Genomic DNA, 21,237 nt, shown 5'->3' with positions numbered 1-21,237 from the left:
TGTTCACCCATGACTGCGTGGCTATGCTCGCCTCCAACTCAATCATCAAGTTTGCAGACACTACAGTGGTAGGCTTGATTACCAACAACAATGAGACGGCCTACAGGGAGGAGGTAAGGGCCCTCGGAGTGTGGTGTCAGGAAAATAACTTCTCACTCAACATCAACAAAACAAAGGAGATGATCGTGGACTTCAGGAAACAAAGAGGGAGCATCCCCCCCATCCACATCGATGGGAGAGTAGTGGAGAAGGTGAAAAGTTAAGTTCCTCTGCGTACACATCATGGACAAACTGAAATGGTCCACCCACACAGACAGCGTGGTGAAGAAGGCGCAACAGCGCCTCTTCAACCTTAGGAGGCTGAAGAAATATTGCTTGTCACCTACAACACTCAAACTTTTACAGATGCACAATCAAGAGCATCCTGTCGGGCTGTATCACCGCCTGGTACGGCAATCCAGAGGGTAGTGCGGTCTGCACAACGCATCACCGGGGGCAAACTACCTGCCCTCCAGGACACGTACAGCACCCGATGTCACAGGAAGGCCAAAAAGATCATCAAGGACAACAACCACCTGAGCCACTGCCTGTTCACCCCGCTATCATCCAAAAGGCGAGGTCAGTACAGGTGCATCAAAGCTGGGACCGAGAGACTGAAAAAACAGCTTCTATCTCAAGGCCATCAGACTGTTAAACAGCAATCACAAACAGAGTGGCTGCTGCAAACAGACTCAAATCTCTTGCCACTTTAATAAATTAATGAATGGATTTAATAAAGGTATCACTAGTCACTTTAAATTACTCCACTTTAATGTCTACATATCCTACATTACTCATCTCATATGTGTGTATATACTGTATTCTATACCATCTATTGCATCTTGACTATGCCGCACGGCCATCGCTCATCCATATATTTATATCTACATATTCTTATTCATCCACTTACATTTGTGTCAATAAAGTAGTTGTTGTGAATTTGTTAGATTACTTGTGAGATATTACTGCACTGTCGGAACTAGAAGCACAAGCTTTTCGCTGCACTCGCATTAACAGCTGCTAACCATGTGAATGTGACCAATAACATTTGATTTGAATAGTATATATGCCCTGCCACATCCGACGAGCGTCAGAGCCAGTGTAGTAGGATTCGATCTTAGTCCTGTATTGACGCTTTGCCTGTTTGATGGTTCAGCTAAGGGCATAGCGGGATTTCTTATAAGTGTCCGGATTAGTGTCCCACTCCTTGAAAGTGGCAGCTCTAGCCTTTAGCTCGGTGCGGATGTTGCCTGTATTCCATGGCTTCTGGTTGGGATATGTCCGTACAGTCACTTTGGGGATAACGTTGTCGATACACTTATTGATATAGGTGGTTTACTTCTCAATGCCATTGGATAAATCCCAGAACATGTGCTAGCAAAACAAGGTAAGAAAAAAAGTGTTAAAGTATTTTGTCTTTACAACTGATATTCAACACAACAACAGTACATTTATGTATTGTTTTGGAATGAATATAATGTGCAGCACTAAATGCATATGTATTTAACACAGTGCCCCTCCAAAATGACATTTGGTTAGTAGAGACCCTACTGAGCATTTCCCACCCCACATTAGCTGAGACAGGTAGAAAAGCTATTTCTACAAGCCAATATGTATCCCACATACAGTCTATTACAGTGTATTTCATTGGGGGCTATGGAGGGGTCGGTATCAAAAGCCAGCAGACCCTACTGAGTATTTTCCACCAGGTAGAAAAGTTCTCTCTTACAGCTCAATATTCTCAACATACCAGTGTCAACATTGTATTTTTTCATTATTGGTATAAACACATTTTTAAACCATATATTTTTTTAAATGTCATAGATGACTCGTATTTTCTTGTTATCACAATAGAAACGCCCATTGATTAAAATTATATATTTTGAATGATTTATCCACATTCCCACAATGTTGTGAAATGCGGGGTTTTATTTTGAAGGCTTCCTCATTACCATACGAAAATGACGTCATTGTCTGTGCTGCTGGCAGAATACTCGTGGGTACTAGTGACTGTTGAAGCCCTGTTCGGGAACTGATGCTGACAGCCGCGCGATCGATGCAAAGGTTACATTTTATCCTAGCATGTCTACTACCCTGCTGAAAAATATGTTTACAAATGTGCAAAATTAGATTGACTGCTGTGGCTATGTAGCAGGTGGCTGCTGGTGTATGCAAGTGTGGGTTTTCGGATTTACACGGACGCCCGTGTGTCTGCTTGATCTCTTAGCTTGTAAAGTGGCTTAATGAGTGTCCAAAGTAACAGTGGAAGTGGTGGTGGAAGTTTGGAGGCGACGCCATCTTGGTCGCAGCAGCTATCCTCGTCCCCAACGATTTCTCAACAACACATAACGGCGACCGCCAAGAAGGAAGGTAATTCATCAACAATGGCATTCGTCGAAGTCTGTTCGATGGGAAATGCGCACTGTTTTCACTTATATCGCCCCAATTCGACGGATTTATTGATGTCAGTTGATGACCGAACAGTTAGTCAGTACAGTAGCTAGCCAGCGTTAGCTACTAGCTAGCTTCGATAGGTGTCAGCGCTCAGTTACAGTAGAGCAATGGAGAGCATTAGCAATGGAATATCCAGACAGGAGCAGACCGGTTGAGTGGACAATAAGTAGGAACAGGCTAGACCATACATAACGTTAGATGACCAAGGAGTTGTCATTTATGTAACTACTTATAGTAGCTAGGTTAGCAATGTTGCAGAGACTAGTCATCACTTGTAGCTAAACAGCTGTGGGTAGTTGAATGCCTTTGGCCTTCTGTCAAACAGCAGGGCTACTACAAGTCTAAACGAATCCAGTGAGTTATGATGCATTCAAACGACTTCTAATAATCAACTAGGAACAACACTTTCCGTTGTCAAAGTTTTATATTCTGATCACTTCAACATCTGAACAGGAACAGACTGTTGTCGGCATCAGAACTAAAGCCCGTGACTCTGTCATCCTGAGAACGGAAGTTTGTCACACAAAGGCTACTTAGCGTGTCACATTTCTTAGTGTTGCTAACTATTCCAATTGGGATGGAAATAACCATGTAGCTAATTATGCTTTGGACCGGGATCAAGATCAGTCCTGGATGTGGTATTCCCGTGGCCATATTTACAGTGCTTGTCAATGTTTTATTACTGCTGTCTGGTTTCTCTTTACTTGAACCTCATAAGGCTGGGGTTGTGTGTCAGACATTCCATGTTTTGGTGATTGATGGGGACAAAGTTCACACCCGCAGCTCAGCTGTTGAATCAGAAACTCTTGCTTGTCCAGTAGTGGTCTTACAGCCTAACATTCAGTTTTGACACCTGATACATGCATGCGAAAGCTTGGTGCTGTCCATAAGGTGTTCACTAAATACATATTATAGAGCATGCAGATAGACAGACTAAGTAACTGTGTTGTTGATGTGGGAGTGGTGAAATGCACTGCACTCACACAGTTTGCACTTATCCAATGTGCTCTTATCAGAAGTGGGCGGTAGTGTGATGTATCTGATGCAGTTTGCTGTATCCTTACATAGCCATATATAGCTTTATCTTATGTTGTTGTGTAGGCCCCATGGAGGAGCTGCACAGCCTGGACCCTCGCAGGCAGGAGCTTCTGGAGGCCAGGTTCATGGGCGGGGTCAGCGGCAACACAGTAGGGAGCACCGGCAGCACCAGCGGGGGGGCCAAGGTGAAACACGCACAACGCGAAACTATCTCAATCATCAATACTATAACACACATGCATGGTTTTACTCATACCAGACACACTTAAAACGTTTTTGAAAGGCACACACACAAAAAGAACACAGCACACTATAACAACTGTGCTTGATTTCTCTGTATATCTAGGGTCTGGCCAACGAGTGCTCCAACAACAGCTATGGCAGTTTGGGCTCCTCCAGTGACAAGGAGTCAGAGGTGAGACGCACGCTATGCAGAGGCGCTGGCAGTGAGGGAGGTCGCTGGCCTAGTTTCAATGATTAGATGTCACACCATATTACGGACATAGATGGCTAATTCTCTGGTTTAAGAAAATACACCATTTTGTTTGTGTGGAGACTGAGGGCAGGCATTTTATCTATGTATCCCATTTTTTTTTTGGGAACAATGGACCATTAATCAGGAGAATTAGATTATATTTGTTTGTACTTGCATGACCCGCCTCAATCTCTCGCTTTCCTCCCTTTCTCACCCCCTCCTGACTCTCTTTCTGTGGTATCTTTCTCTCCCTAGAACTCTGATATGAAGAGAGGGAGTTCTCCTGCATACTCTGTACGTACTCTTCCTACTGTTCTGTCCCTCCCCCCACCCACAAACGCACTCTTTCTTATTGGACACGCAAGTGTCAGAAAAGTGATTTAGTGTTTGTTTATTCTCAGACCCCTGAGAAGAAGCCCTCTGAGTCGTCCAGAGGAAGGAAAAGGAAAGCTGACACCCATTCTGAGAGCAGCCAAGGTATGACGCATACCCAACATAATAACACTCATGAACTGGAGAGGAAGGATCTGGTCAGGTTTTGAAAGGATTTTTGATTCTGCTTGATTTCACTCACTCGCATCCTCCCTATCCCTATTTGCCCCCCTGTGTTCTTAATGTCACGGGTTATCACTTTCCGTTCAAGAAGGTGACACAGTGCCGTTATTTCATTTTGTTGTGAGGTTCCTGATGGGAATGTGACAAATGTATAATATTTTTTCTTCATGTTTAAATTACCATGGGGAAGTTGAGCATCGCGCGCGCTTCATCGCTCTTAGTTTTTGCGGAAATTGATCCACTATGCTGTTTACTTTCTGCATCTACTTCATATTGCTGAGTCTACCTTTAAATGACGACTTTTCCCAGACCTTTATGGCCTAATCTTCTAGTTCGGTTATAACACGCAAAATAACATGTTGTAATAACTGCACTGTCATTTTAATTTTGTGGGGGGCGGGGAAAACATTTGTGTTTTGGTTTTCACACCCCTAGTCTCTGAGTTGTTCTAACCTCTATCTGCTATGCTGTGTACAGTATGCTATGCTGTGTACAGTATGCTATGCTGTGTACAGTATGCTATGCTGTGTACAGTATGCTATCGGCTCTCCTCTCCTACAGGGAAGACTTCCACACGGGGGCCCAAGATCAGTGACTACTTTGACGTGAGTGTCCTATAATGTAATTGTTTCAGTCTCCTTGTTCAAATGTAACGGAGTTCTCCATAGCGGTGATAACCTGATTGGGTTGAGGGGGGGTTAATGATTGATTAAGCAGATTGTGATTGACTGACAGTCTGAATTTCACTTCTTGAGGCACTCTGCTATTGCTGGGCTATATGTAGATGATGTCACTTCCCTTTCCTCACCCTGCTATTTCCTGTGTGTAGTTCCATGGGGGGAATGGCTCCAGTCCAGTGAGGGCTCTACCACAGGTCCTCCGCTCACCGCAGAACTCACACCACGGAGCTCACTCTGCACCAGGCTCTATCGTATGTATACACCTACGCTGTAGAAGATTTGTAGGCTCCGGCATTCTATCACATTGTTTAGAACAATGTTGTATGTGTGTTGTCTATAGATCCGACAGAACAGTTCCTCTCCCACCGGTCTGTGTTTTGGCGATCCCCTGATGAACTACAAATCTTGCGCCAGCAAGTGTGTGCAGGTAGGAAAGGGAAAGGGGGTATACCTAGTCAGTTGTACAACTGAATGTATTCAACTGAAATGTGTCTTCAGCATTTAACCCAACCCCTCTGAATCAGAGAGGGGGGGGGGATGCCATAATCGACATCCACGTCTTCCTCGACCAGGGAACAAGACTCTTTCTTTCCTCATACTCTTCTCACATCTACTTCTCTTGCTCCTCACATGTCAAACACCTTTCTCTCCCCAGACGGAGTTGACAGGTCTGAAGCTGGCTGCTCTGGAGAGCAACAAGAGTCTGGACCTGGAGAAGAAAGAGGGACGCATCGATGACCTGCTCAGGGTGAGTTTAGGTGCTAGTTAGGGTACTACAGGGGATATGTCTAGGTTGTGTATTGATCATCTATTGTCGTTGACCGTTTTTCTTGTAGGCTAACTGTGACCTGAGGCGACAGATTGATGAACAGCAGAAACTACTGGAGAAATACAAGGAGAGACTGAACAAATGCATCACCATGAGCAAGAAGCTGCTCATCGAGAAGGTACACAGATAGTTTGTGTTTGCGCTTGTTACTGACGTGTCGGGATGAACTTGCATGTTAACCCGTGTGTTGTTTTGTAGAGCACCCAGGAGAAACAGTCGTGCAGAGAGAAGAGCATGCAGGACCGTCTGAGACTGGGTCACTTCACCACCGTAAGACATGGAGCCTCCTACACTGAACAGTGGACCGACGGCTACGCATTCCAGAACCTTGTCAAGTGAGAACACGCACACTTCACGAAGCAACATGTATTTACATTAGGGATGCACATTTTGGTCAATTTTGCTGCCGTCTAACCAACCCTCTTTAACCGGTTAACAGGCGGTTAAATTTGTTCCAAATAGTATGAGGTGACCAACAAAAAATACTTTGCGTGCAGACATATTTTCATTTAAAGCTTCATTGAAACATGCAACAGTAGCAAGCCAATCGACTCACATTCAAACGGCTATGTCATTGAACATACTACTGCTGTAATGAAGCAGCCAATGTGAAACATTTCAGACATTTGCCAAAATGCAATTAGCATGAAAACACTGTTCTAAACAGTGCACCTTATGCGAGCGGTTCCAAATCTGGCAGCGATGAACATCTGTTCTTGGCTCCGTACTGTGACCAATACAGTCGCATTTGAGACCGTTTGACTTGGCAGTGTGACAAGTGTTTTATTGGTTGTAATGGTCGTAAAAAAAATATATATTTTGGGAAAATGTTCTCTCCGCCAATAAGAGGGGTGTGAACAGTTTTGGAATCTCATGTGTTGCAAGGTGGGAGTTTGTTACTATGTCGATAAATGACCATATCCACTTCGACCTTTGCCACCTGTGTGACTGGGACCTTCACAAATAGTACTTGAGTACCGATGGTGTAGTGGAATTGTATGAAATGTGTTTCTATAAGGCCAAGGAACGTATCTGAGGTAGCCTTGGCCAATTCTACGCCACTACACGCTCAGCCATGCATTGAGCTGTATTTTCTTGCGAACAGTCATTGAGTTATATTATTTGCGTAAGTTATGACTATCAATCTACTCATCACGTTAGGAATAGTAGGCCATCTTAAATAAACCTACAAATGTGATGATGCATGGAATGCAAAAAAATGTCATTAGCTTCCCCAAACTTGAAACGCGCTGCCTATGGCTACAGAAACGCTGCTAGCCGAACACAACAGTCTGGCTGGTGCGCACCTAAATTAAAGGGTAAATGCACACAAATGGTCCCCTGATTAAGCGAGCAGTGTGTCAAGAAGCAGTTTGGCTTTGCAGGGTCGTGTGTCGGAGGACGCATGGCTCTCGACCTTCCTCTCCCAAGTCCGTAAGGTAGTTGCAGCGATGGGAGAAGACTAACTACCAATTGGATATCACGAAATTGAGTGGGGGGGGGGAGTGAAGAACTGGGGGAAATAACTGTTCTCCCCACTTTGTTTTTGCTGTGGTATCGTTTCGCTATGAAGTATATATTTTTTTCTAATTCTACCCTCTAGAGCAGGGGTGTTCATCACTTACCCTACGACAGGGATCATCAACTGGATTCCGCTGCGGGACATTTTTTTATTTATTGAGCAGATGGTCGGGGGACTGAAAAAAAGTACAGAAAATTTGTAGACTGCAAGAAGCCCAAACAGATTTAATATTTAACTAAAACATTTTCCGACACACATCACTCTATTATGCGTGGGAATACTTAAATGAAATTAAAATCACTTGGAGATTTACTGGTGTTTTTACGGTCTTTAATTTATTATTTTCCTCAACTTTGGGGGCCAAATAAAATCACTTGCCTGTTGGCTTGCTGTTCTACCTGATTAATTAATTGCACCCACCTGGTGTTCCAGGTCTAAGTCAGTCCGTGATTAGAGTGGAACGATGAAAACAAGCAGTGGAACTGGCTTCGAGGTCCAGAGTTGACTTTGGGGGATCAATGAATACATTTTGCACTTTTATTTGAAGTATATTTTCTTTGCTGTTAGAGTAAATCTATCCAAATCAATTTAAGAACACGGCATGCTAATTTAAAAGATGGCTAGTCCTTATTAGCCTGGTTCTGTATGGAATACAGGCAGGCACCTTATGGGACAGGCCAGGCAAACAAATTGGTGCGACCAAATCGACTGGAAAAAGTTAGTGTAGAACCCTGTCTGTTTAGAAACTTTGAAAGAGGGGGAATCTCGGGTTAGGATTGTGCATTTGGCTTCTTGACAAGCGAAACAACGTTGATATGCAAACAGAACAGTGGAGGAATGCTGTTTTCATTGTCTTTATAAAATAATTGTATGGTGTGCGCATGTGATAAGATACATATTTAATTACGTTATTTCAAATGTATTTAATTAACGGTTAAAATTCCCCAAAATATTTGGGGGGGGGGGGGAGCATAATGAAACGATCCACGCTTTTCTATGTGGATTGACCTTATTACCTTCTAAAAAGCTTAATAACCCTCTTCTCCGTATAGGCAGCAGGAGGGTATCAACCAGCAGAGAGAGGAGATAGAGCGTCAGAGGAAGCTGCTGGCCAAGAGGAAGCCCCCCAATCCCTCCTCCCCTCCCTCTCCCTAGCAACCACCTCTGAACCCAAACAACGCAAGACCAAGGTCGTCAACGGCAATGACCCCGACCCCTTCCTCAAACCCTCCCTGCCCCAGATGTAAGTGTACACACACACACTAGTACATACAAGTATGGACATATGCATACACACCAGTGGTGTAAAAATACTTAAGTACTACTTAAGTCAGGTTTTTTTTTGGTATCTGTACTTCACTTTACTATTTATATTTTTGGCTACTTTTACTTCACTACATTCCTAAAGAGAATAATGTACTTTCTGCTCCATACATTTTCCCTGACATCCAAATGTACTCGTTACATTCTGAATGCTTAGCAGGACAGGAAAATGGTTTAATTCACACACTTATCAACAGAACATTCCTGGTCATCCCTACTGCCTCTGATCTGGCGGACTCACTAAACACGTTTAATTTGTAAATGTCAGTGTTGGGGCGTGCCCCTGGCTATCTAACTTTTTTTTTAAAGAAAGATTGTGCCGTCTGGTTTGCTTAATATAAGGAATTTGAAATGATTTATACTTTTAATACTTAAGTATATTTTAGCAATTACATTTACTTTTGATACTTATGTATATTTAAAACCAAATACTTTTAGACTTTTACTCAAGTAGGATTTCACTGGGTGACTTTTACTTGAGTCATTTTCTATTAAGGTACCTTTTTTACTTTTACTCAAGTATGACAATTGGCTACTTTTTCCACCACTGATACACACTCACACTGTTGCGATGTTGGTGCAGTGACTTTAAATCAACCATTTGTTAGGTTGACTCTGGCTGAGTATCACGAGCAGGAGGAGATCTTCAAGCTTCGCCTGGGACACCTGAAGAAGGTCCGAGTCAATATGAACACAAACACGTTTATAAAAAAAACCACTATGGTCCGAATCCCAAAATGAATACGATTGACTGAGTGACTGTCTCTCAGGAGGAGGCTGAGATCCAGGCAGAGCTGGAGCGGTTAGAGCGGGTGAGGAACCTCCACATCAGAGAGCTGAAGAGGATCAACAACGAGGACAGCTCATCGTAAGTACAGGACAGGAAGAGACACAATCGTATAGGAACACCTAACCGCTCCACTGCGCCCCGGTGCAAAATCCACCCTGGGACCTACATACCCGTGGGCCAGTAGCTATAGTGTTGCTAACTGGCCAGTTCATAGACTACTTTCTAGGCATTTGTAAGATGAAGTTCTTGTAGGGGTCATTTGGCTAAATAAACCCTATATGTTGTAGGAAGGAAATGGTTCAGCTTGTGCTGTATGTCTGTCAGGTTTAAAGACCACCCCACTCTGAACGAGAGGTACCTGCTGCTGTATCTGCTGGGCAGAGGAGGCTTCAGTGAGGTCTATAAGGTACGGATTGACTACTAGTATGTGCTTGGGAATGATTATTAACAGATTCTAGATCCATACGGTACCTGTGCTTCTGATGTCTCTCTTCAGGCCTTTGACCTGTTTGAGCAGCGCTACGCAGCCGTTAAAATCCACCAGCTCAACAAGAACTGGAGAGAGGAGAAGAAGGAGAACTACCACAAGTATGTCCCATCTGCTCTCACTGTTTTGAGACGCAGGATTCACAACCCACATTGCCCCATCTGCTCTCACTGTTATGAGACACAGGATTCACAACCCACATTTGCCCATCTGCTCTCACTGTTATGAGACACAGGATTCACAACCCACATTTGCCCATCTGCTCTCACTGTTATGAGACACAGGATTCACAACCCACATTTTCCCATCTGCTCTCACTGTTATGAGACGCAGGATTCACAACCCACATTGTCCCATCTGCTCTCACTGTTATGAGACGCAGGATTCACAACCCACATTGTACCATCTGCTCTCACTGTTATGAGACGCAGGATTCACAACCCACATTGTCCCATCTGCTCTCACTGTTATGAGACACAGGATTCACAACCCACATTGTACCATTTTGGTAAACATTTATTTGACCAGACTTAGAAACACACATTGTTTCCTGTCCCAGACATGCCTGTAGAGAGTATCGGATACACAAACAGCTGGACCATCCCAGAATAGTCAAACTCTACGACTACTTCTCCCTGGATACAGACACGTAAGTTTCTTTTTACCCCAAACCTAGTTCAGTTCTTTCACATCAGTGCAGATGAAGGAGAGGAGATGTGGAAGGAATTTTAGTCCATTGAGATGCCTTTTTAGTTTATTGTTAATGGAATCTTTTGTCCTCTTCTTTTTCTCTCTTTCTTTCTCTTTCTTTCCCCCCCAGGTTCTGTACGGTTTTAGAGTTCTGTGAGGGGAACGACCTGGACTTCTATCTGAAACAGAACAAGCTGATGTCCGAGAAGGAGGCGCGGTCCATCGTCATGCAGATAGTCAACGCCCTGCGATACCTCAACGAGATCAAACCCCCCATCATACACTATGACCTCAAACCAGGTACACACACACACACAGACTCATGTTTGTGTATCAAATCAAATTTTATTTGTCACATACACATGGTTAGCAGATGTTAATGAGAGTGTAGCGAAATGCATGTGCTTCTAGTTCCGACAATGCAGTAATAACCAACAAGTAATCTAACTAACAATTCCAAAACTACTGTCTTATACACAGTGTAAGGGGATAAAGAATATGTACATAAGGATATATGAATGAGTGATTGTACAGAGCAGCATAGGCAAGATACAGTAGATGGTATCGAGTACAGTATATACATATGAGATGAGTATGTAAACAAAGTGGCATAGTTAAAGTGGCTAGTGATACATGTATTACATAAGGATGCAGTCGATGATATAGAGTACAGTATATACGTATGCATATGAGATGAATAATGCATACGTATATACTGTAACATTATATAAGGTAGCATTGTTTAAAGTGGCTAGTGATATATTTACATCATTTCCCATCAATTCCCATTATTAAAGTGGCTGGAGTTGAGTCAGTGTGTTGGCAGCAGCCACTCAATGTTAGTGGTGGCTCTTTAACAGTCTGTTGGCCTTGAGATAGAAGCTGTTTTTCAGTCTCTCGGTCCCAGCTTTGATGCACCTGTACTGACCTCGCCTTCTGGATGATAGCGGGGTGAACAGGCAGTGGCTCGGGTGGTTGATGTCCTTGATGATCTTTATGGCCTTCCTGTGACATCGGGTGGTGTAGGTGTCCTGGAGGGCAGGTAGTTTGCCCCCGGTGATGCGTTGTGCAGACCTCACTACCCTCTGGAGAGCCTTACGGTTGAGGGCGGAGCAGTTGCCGTACCAGGCGGTGATACAGCCCGCCAGGATGCTCTCGATTGTGCATCTGTAGAAGTTTGTGAGTGCTTTTGGTGACAAGCCGAATTTCTTCAGCCTCCTGAGGTTGAAGAGGCGCTGCTGCGCCTTCTTCACGATGCTGTCTGTGTGAGTGGACCAATTCAGTTTGTCTGTGATGTGTATGCCGAGGAACTTAAAACTTGCTACCCTCTCCACTACTGTTCCATTGATGTGGATAGGGGGGTGTTCCCTCTGCTGTTTCCTGAAGTCCACAATCATCTCCTTAGTTTTGTTGACGTTGAGTGTGAGGTTATTTTCCTGACACCACACTCCGAGTGCCCTCACCTCCTCCCTGTTGGCCGTCCCGTCGTTGTTGGTAATCAAGCCTACCACTGTTGTGTCGTCCGCAAACTTGATGATTGAGTTGGAGGCGTGCGTGGCCACGCAGTCGTGGGTGAACAGGGAGTACAGGAGAGGGCTCAGAACGCACCCTTATGGGGCCCCAGTGTTGAGGATCAGCGGGGAGGAGATGTTGTTGCCTACCCTCACCACCTGGGGGCGGCCCGTCAGGAAGTCCAGTACCCAGTTGCACAGGGCGGGGTCGAGACCCAGGGTCTCGAGCTTGATGACGAGCTTGGAGGGTACTATGGTGTTGAATGCCGAGCTGTAGTCGATGAACAGCATTCTCACATAGGTATTCCTCTTGTCCAGATGGGTTAGGGCAGTGTGCAGTGTGGTTGAGATTGCATCGTCTGTGGACCTATATGGCGGTAAGCAAATTGGAGTGGGTCTAGGGTGTCAGGTAGGGTGGAGGTGATATGGTCCTTGACTAGTCTCTCAAAGCACTTCATGATGACGGAAGTGAGTGCTACGGGGCGTTAGTCGTTTAGCTCAGTTACCTTAGCTTTCTTGGGAACAGGAACAATGGTGGCCCTCTTGAAGCATGTGGGAACAGCAGACTGGTATAGAGATTGATTGAATATGTCCGTAAACACACCGGCCAGCTGGTCTGCGCATGCTCTGAGGGCGCGGCTGGGGATGCCGTCTGGGCCTGCAGCCTTGCGAGGGTTAACACGTTTAAATGTCTTACTCACCTCGGCTGCAGTGAAGGAGAGACCGCATGTTTCCGTTGCAGGCCGTGTCAGTGGCACTGTATTGTCCTCAAAGCGGGCAAAAAAGTTATTTAGTCTGCCTGGGAGCAAGACATCCTGGTCCGTGACTGGGCTGGGTTTCTTCCTGTATTCCATGATTGACTGTAGACCCTGCCACATGCCTCTTGTGTCTGAGCCGTTGAATTGAGATTCTACTTTGTCTCTGTACTGACGCTTAGCTTGTTTGATAGCCTTGCGGAGGGAATAGCTGCACTGTTTGTATTCGGTCATGTTACCAGACACCTTGCCCTGATTGAAAGCAGTGGTTCGCGCTTTCAGTTTCACGCGAATGCTGCCATCAATCCACGGTTTCTGGTTAGGGAATGTTTTAATCGTTGCTATGGGAACGACATCTTCAACGCACGTTCTAATGAACTCGCACACCGAATCAGCGTATTCGTCAATATATTTATCTGACGCAATACGAAACATATCCCAGTCCACGTGATGGAAGCAGTCTTGGAGTGTGGAGTCAGCTTGGTCGGACCAGCGTTGGACAGACCTCAGCGTGGGAGCCTCTTGTTTTAGTTTCTGTCTGTAGGCAGGGATCAACAAAATGGAGTCGTGGTCAGCTTTTCCGAAAGGGGGGCGGGGCAGGGCCTTATATGCGTTGCGGAAGTTAGAGTAACAATGATCCAAGGTTTTTCCACCCCTGGTTGCGCAATCAATATGCTGATAAAATTTAGGGAGTCTTGTTTTCAGATTAGCCTTGTTAAAATCACCAGCTACAATGAATGCAGCCTCCGGATAAATGGTTTCCAGTTTGCAAAGAGTTAAATAAAGTTCGTTCAGAGCCATCGATGTGTCTGCTTGGGGGGGGATATATACCGCTGTGATTATAATCGAAGAGAATTCTCTTGGTAGATAATGCGGTCTACATTTGATTGTGAGGAATTCTAAATCAGGTGAACAGAAGGATTTGAGTTCCTGTATGTTTCTTTCATCACACCATGTCTCGTTAACCATAAGGCATACGCCCCCGCCCCTCTTCTTACCAGAAAGATGTTTATTTCTGTCGGAGCGATGCGTGGAGAAACCCGTTGGCTGCACCGCCTCGGATAGCGTCTCTCCAGTGAGCCATGTTTCCGTGAAGCAAAGAACGTTAGTCTCTGATGTCCCTCTGGAATGCTACCCTTGCTCGGATTTCATCAACCTTGTTGTCCAGAGACTGGACATTGGCAAGAAGAATGCTAGGGAGTGGTGCACGGTGTGCCCGTCTCCGGAGTCTGACCAGAAGACCGCCTCGTTTCCCTTTTTTTCGGAGTCGTTTTTTTGGGTCGCTGCAAGGGATCCATTCCGTTGTCCTGTTTGTAAGGCAGAACACAGGATCCGCGTCGCGAAAAACATATTCTTGGTCGTACTGATGGTGAGTTGACGCTGATCTTATATTCAGTAGTTCTTCTCGACTGTATGTAATGAAACCTAAGATGACCTGGGGTACTAATGTAAGAAATAACACGTAAAAAAAACAAAAAACAGCATAGTTTCCTAGGAACGCGAAGCGAGGCGGCCATCTCTGTCGGCGCCTCACTGGACATGTAACACAGACAACTCACGCACTGCCGTTTGTGCAGGTAACATCTTGCTGGTGGATGGGACCGCGTGTGGCGAGATAAAGATCACAGACTTTGGGCTGTCTAAGATCATGGATGATGACAACTATGGAGTGGACGGCATGGACCTCACCTCACAGGGAGCTGGCACATACTGGTGAGACTCATCACACAAACAGTTATATTAAGTGTTTTCTTGGGTATATTGCCTTCCATGTTTTCCCATTCCTCTTGTCCAGGTACCTTCCCCCAGAGTGTTTTGTGGTGGGCAAGGAGCCTCCTAAGATCTCTAACAAGGTGGACGTCTGGTCGGTCGGGGTCATCTTCTTCCAGTGCCTCTATGGACGGAAGGTAAGCCCACTTATTATGGCCCCTTTTGAAGTGACACTTTTGAAGGTGCGAACATCTGACCCTATTAGACTATGTTGTGTTTTTTGTCTAACATTGGTTTGTGTGTGTTCCTGCAGCCGTTTGGCCACAACCAGTCTCAGCAGGATATTCTTCAGGAGAACACCATCCTCAAAGCCACTGAGGTTCAGTTCCCTGCCAAGCCCCAGGCCAGCACAGAGGCCAAGGTGAGACTAGGGCTGTTGCGGTGACCGTATTACCGCCACACCGGCGGTCACGAGTCATGAATGCAGTCAAACTCCACGTGACCGTTTTAGTCACGGTAATTAGGCTTCTCCAAGCTCTGATGCTGCTGATGGTCATTAGTAGCCTCCCAAACTGGCTAACTGCCTGGTACTCGGCGCTCTGTTGTCCCTCTAATCACTCTGATATCAATACAAATGTAAGCACCGTGTGAGTTTCAAGTTTGGGGAAGATCATTTTCACCATAAAAATGAACCTTAATAATAAAAGCATTACATGCATAATCGCATTTGATAATGTTTTCCGCTAATGGAACATTTGCGCTTATAGCCTTCTACCATGTGCGCATTGCTGCACTTATAATGTGAAGAAATAGCCTAATAGTTTATCAAAATTTGAAGCTAAACGTTCTGATCTGTTGCGTCAGCCACATTGCATTAAAAGTTTTTTTTTATGCTAGTGGTTATATTAATTTGCGATCTATCGCATCCCACAACTGTCCCAGTCAGTTTGGAATATTTCTCGTACCGAATAGAATATGTCGACTTTTGTACTATGGGGGATAGTAGATTGACATAGGCTAGTGCTTTTGCTGTTCGTTAGGCCTACTCATCATATTGGCTGAAGAAAAGTAAATGTGGACAGTTCACCCAATATCTTCAATATGCACCTCGGAATTGGATAAGGACGTGCACAGTTGTGTCCCTGAAGTGTTTGTCTTCACTTGTAGCCTGTGAGAAAGACCTGATCACATGTCGGAGAGCTGATTGAGGATTGCGCAGCACACTTGGGGAGAAGGGCACAACGCAGCACTAGGGTTCATTATGGCCACAAAGGGGATGCAGCTGTAAAATTCGAGGCATTTACAAGCTTGTCAAATTGTGAATGAGACTGAGGAAGTGTGTACAGCCTGCGCAAAAAAAAAAGCTGAGCTCATGCCTTTCAAGTGACTTTTTTCAAGTCCTCATTAGTCTCATCATGCAGCCTTACAATGTATAAAAAATCTAAACATATAGCCCAACGTTTGTAGAACAACTAAAGTTACATTAACCGCCCAACACAGAATAACCGCATGTGTGCACTAAAGTCGTTTAGAGAAAATATCCTTTCTATTTTATTCAGCTGTTTTCAATTGTGTTCTTCATACTGTAAAATAATGCCACGGAATTCTAAGCGAATCTTGACTGCTAAATGAACTAGTGTAGCCCACAGCCATTTGGAATAGCCAGATCAGGACCTAACATGGGGACAACTAAATGAACTAGTGTAGCCCACAGCCATTTGGCATAGCCAGATCAGGGCCTAACATGGGGACAACTAAATGAACTAGTGTAGCCCACAGCCATTTGGCATAGCCAGATCAGGGCCTAACATGGGGACAACTAAATGAACTAGTGTAGCCCACAGCCATTTGGCATAGCCAGATCAGGACCTAACATGGGGACAACTAAATGAACTAGTGTAGCCCACAGCCATTTGGCATAGCCAGATCAGGACCTAACATGGGGCCAACTAAATGAACTAGTGTAGCCCACAGCCATTTGGCATAGCCAGATCAGGACCTAACATGGGGACAACTAAATGAACTAGTGTAGCCCACAGCCATTTGGCATAGCCAGATCAGGGCCTAACATGGGGACAACTAAATGAACTAGTGTAGCCCACAGCCATTTGGCATAGCCAGATCAGGGCCTAACATGGGGACAACTAAATGAACTAGTGTAGCCCACAGCCATTTGGCATAGCCAGATCAGGACCTAACATGGGGACAACTAAATGAACTAGTGTAGCCCACAGCCATTTGGCATAGCCAGATCAGGGCCTAACATGGGGTCAACTAAATGAACTAGTGTAGCCCACAGCCATTTGGCATAGCCAGATCAGGACCTAACATGGGGACAACTAAATGAACTAGTGTAGCCCACAGCCATTTGGCATAGCCAGATCAGGACCTAACATGGGGACAACTAAATGAACTAGTGTAGCCCACAGCCATTTGGCATAGCCAGATCAGGGCCTAACATGGGGACAACTAAATGAACTAGTGTAGCCCACAGCCATTTGGCATAGCCAGATCAGGGCCTAACATGGGGACAACTAAATGAACTAGTGTAGCCCACAGCCATTTGGCATAGCCAGATCAGGGCCTAACATGGGGACAACTAAATGAACTAGTGTAGCCCACAGCCATTTGGCATAGCCAGATCAGGACCTAACATGGGGACAACTAAATGAACTAGTGTAGCCCACAGCCATTTGGAATAGCCAGATCAGGACCTAACATGGGGACAACTAAATGAACTAGTGTAGCCCACAGCCATTTGGCATAGCCAGATCAGGGCCTAACATGGGGACAACTAAATGAACTAGTGTAGCCCACAGCCATTTGGCATAGCCAGATCAGGGCCTAACATGGGGACAACTAAATGAACTAGTGTAGCCCACAGCCATTTGGCATAGCCAGATCAGGACCTAACATGGGGACAACTAAATGAACTAGTGTAGCCCACAGCCATTTGGCATAGCCAGATCAGGGTTTATGTTAATTAACGGTCAATTACCGTGAGACCAGTTATGTGCTTGACAATCACCGGCTGATGAAATTTTGTGACCGCCACAGCCCTAGGTGAGACAGGCTAGCAAGCCAAGGAGAATAATACTCAAGTGTTCCTCTGAATTGTACACATATTGGTTGACTTTGAAATGTACAATCGTCAGGACATGTCAATGTGACTAGTACAGACAAAGCTTGATAAGCAGATCCTAATTCCATAAACTAACATCCCTCTCTCTGCGTGTCAGGCGTTTATCCGACGCTGTCTGGCCTACCGTAAGGAGGATCGATTTGACGTTCACCAGCTGGGCACTGACACGTACCTTCTCCCTCACATGAGACGCTCCAACTCCTCTGGCTCTCTTCAGCCCGCCTCCTCAATCTCCTCCTACTGACGGGCTGATGAACATGACTGACAGGCCCACTGGCCAATCCTGGAGCAGAATTGATCCGAATATGGGAAATGGAGTGGCGTTGGGTATTCTAAATCGCCCGGCCACTGTGAAAGGATCAGGAACGTGAATTTGTTTGGCTGAATAGAATGAAATGGATTGCACGTTGTGAGACATGGAAAGAGATAGGGAGTGGGGGGCGGAAGTGGATACACTTTCCACGTTGCCAAGTAGCTTTGCAGAAACGTTACTGTGTTGTGAACCTAGTTTTGAGTGAGAGATGGGGAGAGAGGTGAGAAAGTTCTACCCATTGTGCATGCCATTGGACAGGCTGTGCCTGTTGCCGTGAGGACTTAATAGAGTGGGGCTAGGCCACATCCCTTGCTTGTGCTGGACTGGGCTTTTATTGGTAGAGCTGTTGTTAATTGGAATCCCCTCCAGCAACATTTTAAACAGCCTCTCTGCAAGGGACCGAATCCCATTCCCAAATAGACCCCTAGTCTCTTCTATAGAAGGTAGAGGTACATTTGGGATGTGGCTGAAGTCGCCAAAGCAGATCAGTTGGTTTCACTGACCCACGTTAAACCCTACCATTGGACTAAATTGCACTCGAGATGATTTGGTTTCATGGCCATAGCTTCTTGAAATTGTCCTGGACTTAACTAAGCTTCAGTCTCAGACTGTTGGCCAGAAGTATGCCATCTATGTTCATGAAGTCACATTTTTAGATCTTGAATCAATAATTAAACCTACTCCTGGATGAATATAATCTGGCTGTGTGAAAGAGGTTGGTTTTGGCGTGTTCCGATCCTCCATGGATCCATCCCTCAAGGCGCTGAGTGTTAGGCTTGTTCAGGCATGGAAGTCTGTTTTGTCAGGACAAAATGTAACCATATGAGGATCAACTGTATCGTAAAGATTGATGTTTCCATACAGGAATCATCTGGGGAAACTCAATGTACATTTCATGTGTAGGAGTGACATATCTGCAGTCTGTCTGTACAGGGTCAACACACAGATGTACTGAACTCTCACCAGTGCCCGTTTGCACCTGTTGTTTTCACAAAGAAATAAAAGACAAATGCCTAGAAACATGAAATTATTCAACCTCATTTTTTTGTAATAGTATCATTCTCGTATTATTTGTTTTACCTTCTGTTCACCTTTTAATGTTTTATATTATCTGTGGGAAATAACAGGTGCAAACATTGAGCACATGCAATGGTCTAGTACGTCCGACCGTTTGTTTCCTCACGTCTCCTTGTTTGTGCTCCGAAAAGGCTTTTTTTTTTTGCTGCTATGTAGATGTCGCTAGTAGTTAGTTAAAATCTGTATGATCTGCCTCAGGTACAGATAGTGCAGACCTGTGTGAAGAGGAACAATCTAGGGCCCCTGAAGTGGATAGCCTACTCTTCAGGGGCCCTACGAAGTGCTTCTGTATGCCAGGTGAACCAATAACTTTGAACTGTTTTACGACCGCAATGTTTATAGTCTGGAAACCATGTGTCATATATATATATAAGTTGTATGAAACTGTTCATTTGTGAAGGAAAAGCCCAGGTTGATCAGGCTCTGTTCTGTTCAGTAACACTTTGCTTGAACCTCAGTCATAAGGCCTGCGTAACACAGTCATAAGGCCTGCGTAACACAGTCATAAGGCCTGCGTAACACTGTCATAAGGCCTGCGTAACACTGTCATAAGGCCTGCGTAACACTGTCATAAGGCCTGCGTAACACTGTCATAAGGCCTGCGTAACACTGTCATAACACTCATATGAGGTGTCATGAGTTATTGCAGCTGGTTTTAGTCTATGGTATGGCACAGTCATATTGGTCATCTACCGAATGTAAAGTGCTCTAAGTAGAGTGTTACCTAGTATTCTTTATATTGGAAGACTGTGAGGAGCTTTCAACAGATGTATGCTACAAAAGGGGTTTATATTGAACATCATGGCAGACTAACAGAGGAGCCCCGCAGATCAACGCCATGTACTGTAAACTGGTTTTATCACTGTCTTATACACACAGCACAGATACATGTCAAAATTGAAGGGAGGCAATGTCAGGTCCTGTCATTCATATGCAATAAAGATTGCCTTAGAAGTCCAACTAAGGCCACCTTTGGTTTGTGCATATCTCTCTCACTCAACACACACGTTTATGTATAACTAGGGCCAGGAGTTCTTCCGGACCCAAGGTCAGATAGTTGTCAGTTGTACCCGAGGAGAGAATGGCAGGCAGATGCCATTTGTCAAAAGGCTGAGAGACTGAAAAGGGCTTCACCATGTTTCATACGACCCTCTATCCCACTGCTGGCTTGCTTCTGAAGGTAAGCAGGGTTGTTCCCTGGATGGGAGAGCAGGTGCTGCTGGTAGTGGTGTTGGGAGGGCCAGTAGGAGGCACCCTTTCCTCTGCTCTAAAAACAAATATTCCAATGCCCCAGGGCAGTGATTGGGAACTTACCTCGTAAAATAAAGACCCTCGTCAAATCTAAATCAAAGTTTGTCACGTGCCGGATACAACAGGTGTTGACTTTTTATTTATTTTACCTTTATTTTATCAGGGAAGACATTGAGATCTAGGTCTCTTTCAAGTGTGTCCTGCACAATACAACACAAATATACACTTTGTACACAAAATATACATATGTATACTTCGTGCATTCGGAAAGTATTCAGACCTTTTCTAAATTCAGTTAGGTTCCAGCCTTATTTAACAACAAAAAATTCCCTCATCAATCTACACACAATACCCCATAATGACAAAGCAAAAAAATGTTTAGTTAGAAGTTGTAGCTAATTTATTTTAAAAAAAGAACTGAAGTATCACATTTACATAAATATTTAGACCCTTTACTAAGTACTTTGTTTAAGCACCTTTGGCAGCGATCACAGCCTCGAGTCTTCTTGGGTATGACGCTACATGCTTGGCACACCTGTATTTGGGGAGTTTCTCCCATTCTCTGCAGATCCTCTCAAGCTCTGTCAAGTTGGATG

General features: G+C 44.7%; 1 pseudogene; it reads left to right on the top strand.

Moving 5' to 3' along the window:
* Positions 1-2,023: 2,023 nt before the first annotated feature.
* On the top strand, positions 2,024-20,364 carry LOC115102739 (serine/threonine-protein kinase tousled-like 1-B; annotated as a pseudogene).
* The last annotated feature ends 873 nt before the right edge of the window (positions 20,365-21,237 follow it).

Source organism: Oncorhynchus nerka, linkage group LG20, assembly GCF_034236695.1.
Source record: "Oncorhynchus nerka isolate Pitt River linkage group LG20, Oner_Uvic_2.0, whole genome shotgun sequence".
NCBI classification, from domain to species: domain Eukaryota; kingdom Metazoa; phylum Chordata; class Actinopteri; order Salmoniformes; family Salmonidae; genus Oncorhynchus; species Oncorhynchus nerka.
The sequence above is the reverse complement of the archived record's forward strand: the minus strand, read 5'-3'. Positions and strand labels throughout refer to the sequence as shown.